This window comes from Scyliorhinus canicula, chromosome 5 (assembly GCF_902713615.1).
Source record: "Scyliorhinus canicula chromosome 5, sScyCan1.1, whole genome shotgun sequence".
In the NCBI taxonomy this organism is placed as follows: Eukaryota; Metazoa; Chordata; class Chondrichthyes; order Carcharhiniformes; family Scyliorhinidae; genus Scyliorhinus; species Scyliorhinus canicula.
Genome location: NC_052150.1, coordinates 223,226,134 through 223,240,251, shown reverse-complemented (window position 1 = coordinate 223,240,251; position 14,118 = coordinate 223,226,134). Strand labels below are relative to the sequence as shown.

The 14,118-nt window shown below is 49.5% G+C and overlaps 1 protein-coding gene across 7 annotated transcripts in view; it reads left to right on the top strand.

Annotated features, from left to right (window-relative positions):
• Positions 1–14,118, top strand: part of arhgap39 (Rho GTPase activating protein 39) — a 632,129-nt gene that overhangs the window by 319,223 nt on the left and 298,788 nt on the right. The gene's annotated exons all lie outside the window — the stretch shown is intronic.

Genomic DNA, 14,118 nt, shown 5'->3' with positions numbered 1-14,118 from the left:
GTTTTCTAGGGGGCCAATGAACATTTGGGCTTGCCCCAAGCTGGTTGATTTTTGGGTTTCCTTTTTTGAACAACTTTCAGGAATTCTGGGTGTTAAGGTGAAGCCGTGCCCGATGGTGACCATTTTTGGAGTCTGGCAGGTGCTGCAGAAGGGGAAGAAGGCAGATGTCTCGGCCTTTGCATCTCTAATAGACCAGACGTGAGTCTTGCTCAGGTGGACTGGCACCACCTAAGACTTCAGCTTGGTATGGGGGCCTGGTGGAATTTCTGCACCTAGAGAAGATCAAATATGCCCTGAGAAGATCGGCGAATGGGTTTCACTCAAGATGGCAGTCATTCTATACCTCTTTTAAGGATCTGGTTACCGACAGCCGTGAGGGGGAGAGGGTAGATGGGGTTGGCCAGTCTAGTTGGTGGGGGGTGTACGGTTTGGAGGGGTTAATCTGGGTATGAAATGGGAAGCACGGTGGCACAGTGGTTAGCATTGCTGCCTACGGCGCTGAGGACCCGGGTTCGAATCCCGACCCTGGGTCACTGTCCGTGTGGAGTTTGCACATTCTCCCCGTGTCTGCGTGGGTTTCACCCCCACAACCCAAAGATGTGCAGGATAGGTAGATTGGCCACTCTAAATTGCCCCTTAATTGGAAAAAATAATTGGGTACTCTAAATTTATATTAAAAATAAATAAATCTGGGTATGAAATTGGGTGAGCATGGGGTGGGGTTGTGTCAGGAATTTTTTTGTCATAATTAAAAGTTTTTTTGAATAGTTTGAATATTTCGTCTGTTATAGACAAAAATTTATTGAATAAAAAATATATTTTTTAAATTATTTTTGTTTTTACCTCCCTTATGTCTTTTTGTCCCTCGCTGGCACTTTAAACCGCAACTTAGCCTATCACCGAATCTCAGACCGTCCCCATGAATGTAATGGGGCTGGTTTAGCACAGTGGGCTTCTCGGATTGTTTGTCTGGAGTCAGGGGTGGGATTTGTGGCGACGAGGGGCTTTTCACAGTAACTTCATTGAAGCCTAATTGTGACAGTAAGTGATTATTATTAATAATTGGCTGACTGGAACTGACACAAGCCCTCTTGTGTTGTAGCCTTTCGCTAACAGAAGAATGATCCACCTGATAGACTGTTTTCAGGCTAGCTTTAGGAATTGGGTTTATTTTTAAAAATAGGAAGGACATGGAGCGACAATTCTGAAGTGGGTGCAGGAGCAGAGGGAGCTGGGTGTATATGTACATAAGTCATTGAAGGTTGGCAGTCATTTTAATTTGGCTAGTTTTTCAAGGTTGGGCAAGTGTGAAGGATTGCTCAAAATGCGATGAGTGATTGATCTGCATTTTATTATGGAGCTGGGTCATGGCAAACAATCTGTCCAACTGTTTATTTAACGTTTCCCATTTAATGATTTTAAAAGTCCCATCAGATTTAAAAACCCTCGTCTTTGGTCCCAAATCTTTTAAACCTGCAGCCACAGTTTCTGCTTTCCAAGTTTGTTCCATCACTGCATCCCTTTCTGTCCTCCACCATCAGCAGCAGAGCTTTCACATTCCTGGCTATCATCTCGGCCTGCCTTCCTCCCAGGATCTTGTATCACCCACAAATTCTAATTTTTCAGCCTTTTTCTTTGTCCCCAAACCCGCTGCTCAGTGTCACCCACCCAATTGGCGAAGCACCACGGGCTCTTTCACAGTCTTAAAGATGGTATCGAAATATAAGTTATTGTTGCTGTTGTTTTCAATCTTTGTGGTCTCCTGCACTATTGACCGGTCACCCTGGTTTCTCAATTTGACAAAGAAATGCTGTGATTGTGTGCGACGGCTCTTGCAGGCCGCTGCAATGATGTAAAACCCAGCCATCTATTACAGGCAGCTTATTGTTTCTGACACTTCTGATTTGATTGATGCTTCCAGCATATAACATGGCATGATTGGTGTGAGATTTATAAACAGACGCAGTGATACCTGGAGATAGTGTCAAGACCAGGAGGTTAAACATAGCAATTAGAGCCTACTTGTAATGGTCGGGATAGTTTGTCCTGAGGCTTCACAGATATCCGGGCCTCGGAAATTAAAGCAGTTGCCTGTGACTTCATCTTTCCGTCGAACTGACATCTCCCTACTATCAGCCTAATATTAAAGGATTAAACCGCAATCTCCTTGGGATTTGGGAGTTCTTTAGTATTAAATGTCCTGATGTTTTTCTGTCTGTGCCCCAGGGTCAAGCTGTTATTGCTAAAAGCAGCTTAAGGAGTCAGAGTGTACGTGGGCATCGTTGTACTTCCACCATCTACAGTTGGCAAAAAGGATTATCACATGGGACTCGTCCAACATTAAATAACTATTTACCCCCCCCCCCACCCCCAATCACCCCCTTTTACGTGTGGCAGAATGCATTTTAAAATGCTTTTCACCGACCCCAGAATGAAACCCTTTGAAAGAGCTTCTCTTGTACCTCAAACCAGAGACTTGAGCACATCATGTGTGCTGACAGTCCAGTGCTGCACTGCCAGAGGTACCATCTCTCTGACAAAACACTGAACTTAGAGTTTTATTGCAAGGATTCGTCTTCAACTGTCATTGATAAGTCGAGGCTTACTGAGAGCTTTTTGATTTTTAAGCCATTTCCGACATTGCAACAGTGCACGCGCTTTGATAACAAAACATTTTGGAGCATCTCAGGGCTGTGACAAGTGCTATAGAAATGCTAGTGGTGCTTTCTTCAAGTGGTTCTCTCCGGTTTCAGCTGAATAGATCTGTAGAAGTGTTTGGTTTGTAAATCATCTTGTTTATTCCCTCACAGCTCTTCTTTTATCGATGTCAGCAGGCCTTCAGTATGTTTCTGATTGGAGTTTACACAATGAGAGACAGCTGCTGTTCAACTTTTGTAGACACACACACAAAGTTTAAGGGCAGAAAAAGACAACTTTCTCCATCACGTCAGCCCTGCACTGGAGCATCATGGGGGATGAAACACTGGAACTGTGGGTCCACCTGGGTCCTGGTTTTCTCTGTGCCTACAACATCCTGGTTGTGGATCACTGGCAGATGCTAGTACCAGTCTAAGAGGTTGGGGGAGCCGTGTGTGAGGCTGGAGCGGGCTGGTCTCTCGGGCTGAATCGGGGCTGGTCTCTCAGACTGAAGGGGGTGGTCTCCCGGGCTGAAGGGGGCGGTCTCTCGGGCTGAAGGGGGCTGGTCTCTCGGGCTGAAGGGGGCCGGTCTCTCGGGCTGAAGGGGGCCGGTCTCCCGGGCTGAAGGGGGCCGGTCTCCTGGGCTGAAGGGGGCTGGTGTCCCGGGCTGAAGGGGGCCGGTCTCTCGGGCTGAAGGGGGCCGGTCTCCCGGGCTGAAGGGGGCCGGTCTCTCGGGCTGAAGGGGGCCGGTCTCCCGGGCTGAAGGGGGTGGTCTCCCGGGCTGAAGGGGGCCGGTCTCTCGGGCTGAAGGGGGCCGGTCTCTCGGGCTGAAGGGGGCCGGTCTCTCGGGCTGAAGGGGGCCGGTCTCTCGGGCTGAAGGGGGCCGGTCTCCCGGGCTGAAGGGGGCCAGTCTCTCGGGCTGAAGGGGGCCGGTCTCTCGGGCTGAAGGGGGCAGGTCTCTCGGGCTGAAGGGGGCCGGTCTCCCGGCTGGAGGGGGCCGGTCTCCCGGGCTGAAGGGGGCCGGTCTCCCGGGCTGAAGGGGGCTGGTCTCCCGGGCTGAAAGGGGCTGGTGTCCTGGCTGAAGGGGGCCGGTCTCCCGGGCTGAAGGGGGCCGGTCTCCCGGGCTGAAGGGGGCCGGTCTCCCGGGCTGAAGGGGGCCGGTCTCCCGGGCTGAAGGGGGCCGGTCTCTCGGGCTGAAGGGGGCCGGTCTCCCGGGCTGAAGGGGGCCGGTCTCCCGGGCTGAAGGGGGCCGGTCTCCCGGGCTGAAGGGGGCCGGTCTCCCGGGCTGAAGGGGGCCGGTCTCCCGGGCTGAAGGGGGCCGGTCTCTCGGGCTGAAGGGGGCCGGTCTCTCGGGCTGAAGGGGGCCGGTCTCCCGGGCTGAAGGGGGCCGGTCTCCCGGGCTGAAGGGGGCCGGTCTCCCGGGCTGAAGGGGGCCGGTCTCCCGGGCTGAAGGGGGCCGGTCTCTCGGGCTGAAGGGGGCCGGTCTCCCGGGCTGAAGGGGGCCGGTCTCTCGGGCTGAAGGGGGCCGGTCTCTCGGGCTGAAGGGGGCTGGTCTCCCGGGCTGAAGGGGGCCGGTCTCCTGGGCTGAAGGGGGCCGGTCTCTCGGGCTGAAGGGGGCCGATCTCCCACACTGAAGGGGGCCGGTCTCGGGCTGAAGGGGGCTGGTCTCCCGGGCTGAAGGGGCCCGGTCCCTCGGGCTGAAGGGGGCCGGTCTCTCGGGCTGAAGGGGGCCGGTCTCTCGGGCTGAAGGGGGCCGGTCTCCCGGGCTGAAGGGGCCCGGTCCCTCGGGCTGAAGGGGGCCGGTCTCGGGCTGAAGGGGGCTGGTCTCCCGGGCTGAAGGGGCCCGGTCCCTCGGGCTGAAGGGGGCCGGTCTCTCGGGCTGAAGGGGGCCGGTCTCCCGGGCTGAAGGGGGCCGGTCCCTCGGGCTGAAGGGGGCCGGTCCCTCGGGCTGAAGGGGGCCGGTCTCCCGGGCTGAAGGGGGCCGGTCCCTCGGGCTGAAGGGGGCCGGTCCCTCGGGCTGAAGGGGGCCGGTCCCTCGGGCTGAAGGGGGCCGGTCCCTCGGGCTGAAGGGGGCCGGTCCCTCGGGCTGAAGGGGGCCGGTCCCTCGGGCTGAAGGGGGCCGGTCCCTCGGGCTGAAGGGGGCCGGTCCCTCGGGCTGAAGGGGGCCGGTCTCTCGGGCTGAAGGGGGCCGGTCTCTCGGGCTGAAGGGGGCTGGTCTCCCACGCTGAAGGGGGCTGGTCTCTCGGGCTGAATGGGACCGGTCTCTCGGGCTGAAGGGGGCCGGTCTCTCCGATCCTTTACATCCATGGTACCTCATTTAATGGCTCATCCAAAAGATGGCAACTGCGACATTGCAGCACTCCCTCAGTATAGCACTGGAATGCCACCATGAAGCTTTATGCTCGGTCCCTGAACTTGAGCCCTGAATCTGGCGTCTCCGTGATGAGAATGTTTCCAGTCCCTCAGGGTGGAGGATGCCTGGGTCAATGGGTTCTGAACTGAGCCACAGCTGATACATTAGAAATATTAATCAAAGGGCATCAGGTGGCTCTTTAACGCCTTTACATTAACTCCCGATGAGAGAATCAGCCAGAGATTTACCATTCATGCCAATGCTTCATTAGTTACAATTTAGCAAGCTTGCGCCAGCTTGCATTAACTGGTCCAAAATACATTGATCGTTTTGCAAACCAAACCCTTTGTTTAGGGCATTATTGAGTGAATGAGTTTTCCAAAACCATTAAAGAAGATGTCGAATTTCTTTATTAGCACACTTAAGATAACATGATTAACGGTATTTGAAGGATAATCATTAGAGACAACATAAGGGCATATGTTATTAACATTTGTAATTATACATTGTACATTATGCATTAGTAATCCCACAGATAGGAGGCCGTTTAAATGTATCATGCTAACGCAACATCAGCTGGCCTCCCCTCTGTGCAAAATTGAAATATGTTTAATGCGAAAGATTGACGCAAAATCGTAACGTTAATTTATGGTGGGTGGTGCAGCTTTACATAACAAGTCTATCAGGCATGTTTAAAACCCAGTTAAGTATATTGTTGAGATGAGCTTGTAGCGTAACAGTATGATTCCTCAATCTCATATCATCTCTTCCTTCCAATGCAGTTGCAGTATTGTGTAGTGATGTGCATTCCATCATGATTGTCTGTGTGGGCGTCACGCTGACGCAATGGTTAGCACTGCTGCCTCACGGCGCCGATGTCCCAGGTTCAATCCCGTCTCTGGGCCACTGTCTGTGTGGGGTTTGCACATTCTGCCCATGTTTGCGTGGGTTTTGCCTTCACAACTCAAAGATGTGCAGGGTAGGTGGATTGGCCACATTAAATTGCCCCTTAATTGGAAAAAATGAATTTGGTACTCTAAATTTATTTTAAAAAAATGATTGTCTGTGTGACCTCCTGGTAGATCCATCCAGACAGAAAGCTATGCAGAAAGGCTGAGATGTGGTAGATGGAGGTGGGTAGGCTCATGTGCAGGATAAATATCATGACAGAAGGCAACAACTAACATTTAGAAGGAGATATTGGCCTGTATCTTTTGAGAAGTGACAGTGGTGATAAAAAAGCAGATTGCTGCTGTGGGTGGGTGAGGGGGCGGTGGGTGGGCGGGTGAGTAAAATGACGGTGAGTGGGGGCGGTGGGTGGGTGGCTGAGTGGTTGGTGGGTGAGTGGGGGCATCGGCGGGCAGGTGAGGTGGCAGTGGGTGAGTCCGGGGGCAGTGGGTGAGTCCGAGGTGGCATCAGCAGTGCCAGGGCACCACCTTGCCCAAAGGGCATGCAGCTGGGGGGCCTCCGATCTCCAGGGAGATCCCAATGAGTGCCGTCCCGGGGAGCAGTGCAGAATGGCGCTCGCCCAAGGTCTTTGAGGCGAAGGAGGTAAATCCCAAAGCCTCGGGAAACTTCGGGAATCCGCATATTAGAGTGAGACTAACTGTCTTGCTCTAATGTGCAGATTTTCCAAAAAGTGACCCGCTCACAATGGGCAGGATTTACATCATGTCTCGGGAGCTTGTGTTGGTTCTCGCGAGGCATTTCGAGCCGGGTAGATCCCGGGAGCGGGGCTCTCCGGCTTTTATCGGCGAGCTGCTTTTCCGACGGAGCGTAGCCATTCGATCGTGCCCAGAGTGCGGAGAGTTGCAAGAAGGAAATTCCAGAATTTGGAGCAGAGGTAACCAGACCACCACTGGTGAACAATTAAAATCAGAGATGCTGAAGAGGCCAGAATCAGAGGAGCACAAAAATCTCTGAGGATTGTGGGGCAAGAGGAGATTACAATTTTGCAAGGGATAAGACCACGACCAAGAAAAGAGGTTTGAAAATTTTAAAATCAAGATATTGCTTGACCGGGGGCTGGGGGGGGGGGGGGGGGGGCTTGGAAACTGCCAGTTATTGTGTTTCTGGGAATACCTGGTTGGCAGCTCACCTTGATGCCAAGGTTGCGCTTACACTGGTTTGGTCTCTGTTGCTGGGGGAGGGATGGAGTTTGTACATAGAGAACAGTGTTTGGAATGGTGTCTTTCAAAATTTTAATTTGACGAAATTTCACGTCATCAAGCAGACGCTGGATAAACAGCATAATGATAATTTAGCATCAACGGTGGAGGCGGGCCAGTTGGTGCTGAGGTAGAGCTACATGGTGCTAACGTACGTGTGAAAATGAGCAATGTGCTTTTGGATGATATCCCTGTCCATTTAAACTGAATGACCTTTCTCTGTGCTAAATATTTCACAGGGATGTTTCCCTTTCTGTCCTGGCACTGTGTACACGGGGTGGGAAATGTAGATATACTGTAGAATAGGAGCGGGGTACTGTATAGATAGTGTACATGGGAGCGGGGGACTAATGAAATTAAATGAAATGAAAATATCTTATTGTCACAAGTAGGCTTCAAATGAAGTTATTGTGAAAAGCCCCTAGTCACCACATTCCGGCGCCTGTTCGGGGAGGCTGGTACGGGAATTGAACCGTGTTGCTGGCCTGCCTTGGTCTGCTTTAAACGCCAGCTATTTAGCCCTGTGCTAAACCAGCCCCTGCTGTACAGATAGTGGACGATGGGAGCGGGGGACTGTATAGATGGCGTGCAATGGGAGTTGGGGACTGTATAGACAGTGGACAAAGGGAATGAGGGACTGTGTAGATGGCGTACAATCGCAGTAGGGGACTGTATAGAGAGTGGACAAATGGAATGGGGGACTTTATAGATAGTGGACAATGTGAGCGGGGGACTGTAAAGATAGTGTACAATGGGAGCGGAGGATTGTATAGATGGTGGAAACTGGGAGTGGGGGACGTATAGGTAGTGGACAATGTGAGCAGGGGACTTTATAAATAGTGTACAATGAGAGCGGGGGACTGTGTAGCTAGCGGACAATTTGAGCGGGGGAGTGTATAGATAGTGGGCAATGGGAGCGGGCGACTGTATCGATAGTGTATAACGGGAGCGGGGTATTGTATAGGTAGTGTATAATGGGAGTGGGGGACTGTATAGATAGTGTATAACGGGAGTGGGGGACTGTATAGATAGTGGACAATGGGAGATGTGAGCGGGGGACTGTATAGGTGGTGGATAATTTGAGCGGGGGACTGTATAGATAGTGTACAATGGGAGCGGGGTACTGTATAGATAGTGTATAATGGGAGAGGGGTATTGTAAAGGTAGTGTATAACGGGAGTGGGGGCAGTATAGAACTGGAGTGGGGGACTGTATAGATAGTGTATAACGGGAGTGGGGGACTGTATAGATAGTGTATGACGGGAGTGGGGTATTGTATAGGTCGTGTATAACGGGAGTGGGGGACTGTATAGATTATGGACAATGGGAGATGCGAGCGGGGGACTGTATAGATAGTGGACAATAGGAGCGGGGGACTGTATAGGTAGTGTATAACGGGAGTGAGGGACTGTATAGATAGTGTATAACATGAGTGGGGGACTGTATAGATAGTGTACAATGGGAGCGGGGGACTGTATAGGTAGTGTATAATGGGAGTGAGGGACTGTGTAGATAGTGTATAACATGAGTGGGGGACTGTATAGATCGTGGACAATGGGAGATGTGAGCGGGGGACTGTATAGATAGTGGACAGTTTGATGGGGGACTGTATAGATAGTGGACAATTTGAGCGGGGGACTGTAGATAGTGTATAACAGGAATGGGGGACTGTATAGATAGTGGACACTGGGAGCAGAGGACTGTATAGATAGCGTACAATGGGGGTGGGGGACTGTATAGATAGTGGACAATAGGAGCGGGGGACTGTATAGATAGTGTATAACGGGAGTGGGGGACTGTATAGATAGTGTATAACGGGAGTGAGGGACTGTATAGATAGTGTATAACATGAGTGGGGGACTGTATAGATAGTGTACAATGGGAGCGGGGGACTGTATAGGTAGTGTATAATGGGAGTGAGGGACTGTGTAGATAGTGTATAACATGAGTGGGGGACTGTATAGATCGTGGACAATGGGAGATGTGAGCGGGGGACTGTATAGATAGTGGACAGTTTGATGGGGGACTGTATAGATAGTGGACAATTTGAGCGGGGGACTGTAGATAGTGTATAACAGGAATGGGGGACTGTATAGATAGTGGACACTGGGAGCAGAGGACTGTATAGATAGCGTACAATGGGGGTGGGGGACTGTATAGATAGTGGACAATAGGAGCGGGGGACTGTATAGATAGTGTATAACGGGAGTGGGGGACTGTATAGATAGTGTATAACAGGAGTGGGGGACTGTATAGATAGTGTATAACAGGAGTGGGGGACTGTATAGATAGTGTATAACAGGAGTGGGGGACTGTATAGATAGTGTATAACAGGAGTGGGGGACTGTATAGATAGTGTATAACTGGAGTGGGGGACTGTATAGATAGGGGACAATGGGAGCGGGGATGTTATGGGTGGCTGGACGAAAGAGGCTTCTGATTTTGAATGAACTATTATCCTATAATCGAGGGGGTCTTTACAAATGAAATTGAAAAATTAGCGCAACTGCACTTAACAACTGAGGAGATTTAGTGATCATGAAATTAAATATTAGCACAACAGTGGACTGTTTGAAAAGAAGATCCAATTGATGCCTTATTTGCAAGTAAGACAACATATGCGCTGTCCCCGAGATATCTGAGGCAGTAGTCATTAATATCTGCGGCAGTAGTCATTATGTATATCACGGTTTGCTTTGGTCCCGTTCTGACACACCTGTTGGACATCCCGCCTGTAAGGGTTAAATTACGCAACAGCCATTGAACTCATTTGGTCTTTTAGTTTGAAACAACAAAACATTTATTCCTTCCCACAACCACCTCTCACTCAGCATGGTGTTGGTGCTCCATTTATTGAACCTGCTGTAATAATTTACCAGGTGTATGAGACAGGTTGCTCATGGGCTGCCTTGCTTTCTTGCCCTAGTTTCTTTAATCTGGAACATCCAGTTTTAATTGAAAAATATATTTGATTTTAAAGTGATTTAATTTCACTGGGCATTAACCGGCTTTGCTGAGAAGATTTATGTAAAAGAAGCTTCACATTATGCTGTAGAAATGATAATATTGTTGTGTTAGCTTGTGGTACTTTGTGGAAAAGGGAGCTGGTGTCAAAGGGCCTGCTTTTATGTAGAGCTAAAATATGGTAAGCTCCTTTTATAGCAGCATTAACAAAGACTCTTCATCTCATTGAAGATCATCCTCTGGTGCCCTGATGCACCAATCCCAGCATCCATAATACCTTCAATGTCCCCAGCACTTGCGTGCGTAGCAGAATCTTGCAATCATACATTGTTCTCTGAGAAAATCTGTTCTTCGGAAGATGTTTTTCACCTGTTTCCGTTCACGTCCTCTGAGCCTGACTCATGGTTTACCCAAATGCAATAGACTGAATCTACTTGGTGATTGACACATTCCAGGAGGAAGCTCGAAAAACCTGAGTGACGAAGGATTAGAACAGGGGTGGGCAAACTACGGCCCGATGCGGCCCGCCAAAGGCCTTTATGCGGCCCACCAAGTCATTAAAAAAAAAAATTTTTTAATTTAAAAAAAAAAAAAATTTTTTTTCAATTTTAAATTTTTTTTTAAGGTTAATGGGGGGGGGGGGGGCTGTTGGGTTACTTACTGGTATAGGGTGGATACGTTGACTTGAGTAGGGTGATCATTGCTCGGCACAACATTGAGGGCCGAAGGGCCTGTTCTGTGCTGTACTGTTCTATGTTCTATATGAGGCGCCCAGAATCATAACCGGGTGAAGTAATTATTTTACTTAATATACTATGTGGCCCTTTAAAATTGTGAATTTCTGAATGTGGCCCTTGCACGGAAAAGTTTGCCCACCCCTGGATTAGAAGGACACTGATAGGGTGAGATGAATAGTGGGAGGGGGCTTATGTGAAGTACGAACACAGGTCATGGATCTGTTGCGCAATATGGTTGTATCTAATAATAATAATTGCTTATTGTCACAAGTAGACTTCAATGAAGTTGCCGTGAAAAGCCCCTAGTCGCCACATTCCGGCGCCTGTTCGGGGAGGCTGGTACGGGAATTGAACCCACACTGCTGGCATTGTTCTGCATTGCAAGCCTGCTATTTAGCCCACTGTGTGAAACCAGCCCCTGGTTATCTGAGCTGTAGGTTTGACTTAATTTTGCTTACTTGAGTAAAGTCCCCCTTTCACTGCCTTCTCTCTAGTCTGTAAACCTTAAGCTTCTATAATCCTATCTCTCAAATCATTCCATTTACGTTCAGACTCAGCCTGCTGTCCTTTATACTTCTCTTGCCAGTGTCTTTTTCATAGCATGATGACCAATACTGAACATGGTACTTTAGGTGTGTGGTCTGTGAATTGTGATGCCGTACCAACTCTTGTAGCCTCACTACTTTGCCCGAGTATTCCTTCATCTTCTTCGATTGCTTTGTCACGTTGTCTGCATATTGAAAGTCAGAATCCTCTTATTCCAAGGCTCCTTTCTAAGTCTCCCTGTTTCAATTCCACTCTACATTTTACATTTCCTAATTTCGTTTGTACATTACACGCCCGTTGGAGAATAACAATAGTGAAGCCCGAGGCACTTGTTCCACCGCACCTGGAATACTGTGAACAGTTTTGGTCCCTTATCTGAGGAAAGATATACCGGCTTAGGAGGCAGTCCAGAGAAGGTTCACTCGGGGTATGGAGGGATTTTCTTGTGAGGAGAGATTCAGTTAGTTGGGCTTGTACTCATTAGAGTTCAGAAGAATGAGAGGTGACTTTTACGATTCTCAGGGGGGTTGACAGGGTCGATGCTGAGAGGATGTTTCCTCTTGTGGGAGAGTCTAGGACCAGAGGGCACAATCTCAGAGTAAAGGGATCTCCCATTTCAGACAGAGATGAGGAGGAATTTCTTCTCTCAGAGGGCAGTGAATCTGTGGAATTCTTTACCGCAGAGAGCTGTAGAGGCTGGGCCGTTAAGTTTGTTCAATTCTGAGATAGATTTTTAATCAGTCAGGAAATCAAGGGTTATGGGGATAAGGTGGGAAAGGGATTTGAGGATTATATCAGGTTAGTCATGATATCTTTGAATTGTGGAACAGACTTGATGGGCTGAATGGCCTACTTCTGCTCCAAGGTCTTGTGGTTTGCGCACCCTCTCCCCCCCGGCCACCACTGCCAATCTCACATTTCACTCTCTCACGAGTACCAGGAACAGATTGACTGAGTCATCATGCGCCTCATTTGCCCTTTGTGGACTGGCAGATGCGCTACCAATGTAATTTACCCGATTGTCAGGGATTCTGTGATCTTGGCGATGCCATAAGTGTAGTTATAACAATGTAGAGTTTGTATTTCTTTCTAAACACCAGCTGCTTTAGTTAACATTCTAACCAGACTGTCACAGAAAGTCACAGAGTTCTGACAGCCCATTCAGTTCTATCCATTTTTCAGTGAGAAACACCAGTTAAGAAATGATCATATGAAACAGGATGGTAGTGCCTGAGCGAAAGGGCAATCCAATGTAAGGGAGGTTCCACAGTGTCAGCGTTCGGGGAAAGAATGATTTTCACATCGAGAGGATGCAGGTAGAAAGTAAAATGTTGGAAATGGTACTTGAGGTTATCCACTTGTGCTTCCGTGCTGCCCTACCGTTATATTTCAAAATTAAAAAATCGTTTTGAAACTAGTTTTGCTGACTCAAGACTTCTAATTTTCTAAAATAGATCAGAGCAGCCAGTCAGTCAGTCCTTCAGATGGAACATTTCTACTCTGGGTGGACAAAGCCACAACCTCATGTAAGGACAACAAAGATCGGGTCAAATACAAACAGAAAATGCTGGAAAGACTCCGCAGATCTGGCAGCATCTGTGGAGAGAGAAACAGAGTTAACGTTTCAAGTTGACTATTACTCTTCAGAGCTCTGATGAAGAGTAATACGGGCTCAAGGGGCTGGATTCTGCCTTTGGGAGACTAAGTCCCCGTCCCGGCGTGAAAACAGTGGTGATACGCCATGAAAACTGGCGCAAAACGGCCACGATTCCCCGTTTTGCTGGAGGCTAGTAGGGAGGCAGCGTAGAACTTGCAGCTCTCGCTGACAAAATGAGCATTTCGGGTTCCGTGGCCGCGCATGTGCCGACATCCGCCATGCGAGGTCCCCGAATGGTGTGAGCACACATAACTCACGCCGTCGGGAACTCGGCCGGTCGGGGAAGGAGCATCGCGGGGCGGGCGGCCGTGGATACTAGCACGGCGTGCTCCTACACTTTTCAGCAGGCAGAGAATCCGAAAACGAGCACTGCTCCCGATTTCGGCGTTATGTTATTCTCTAAGTCTGAATAAAGATTGTAGACTTCCAGTTAACACAAATACTTTCTTCAATGGGTTTGTTCTGCTTCCAGAGCTTAACTAGATATAATACAGTCAAGAGGTATGACCAGTGAAGCTAAGGTAAGCTGCCTATGCTGACCTGTCTCTGTCTGCTGCTGCTCACTATCCCTGTGCTTCTGAAAGAGGCGGATCCTCCCTTGGGCTGGACCCTATATACCCATCTCTGATGCTGCCCTCCAGTGATGGTGTTGCTGTTACATCTGTCTGCAGTCCCTGGTGTATATGCAGATGTATGTACAGATGTACAGATCACTACAGGCGTCAAAACGGATTCTCTGCCCTGACGCCGAAAGCGATTTCGGCGTCAGGGGGGTGGGGGGGGCGGAGAATCCAACCCAAGATGTTAACTCTGTTTCTTTCTCCACAGATGCTGCCAGACCTGCTGATACTTTCCAGCATTTTCTGTTCTTCTTTCCGATTTCCAGCATCCTCCCTATTTTGCTTTTATTTTAAAGACCTGGTTAACTTAGCATTAGCCCATGTTGAGTTAATGGAAGAAAAGGTCTTTTCAAGTGATTTTGGAGGGTGATACACGACAGCAAAGTGTAAAACCCGCAGCAGGTCCCAGAATTTGCTACACAATGCACGCAAGTGT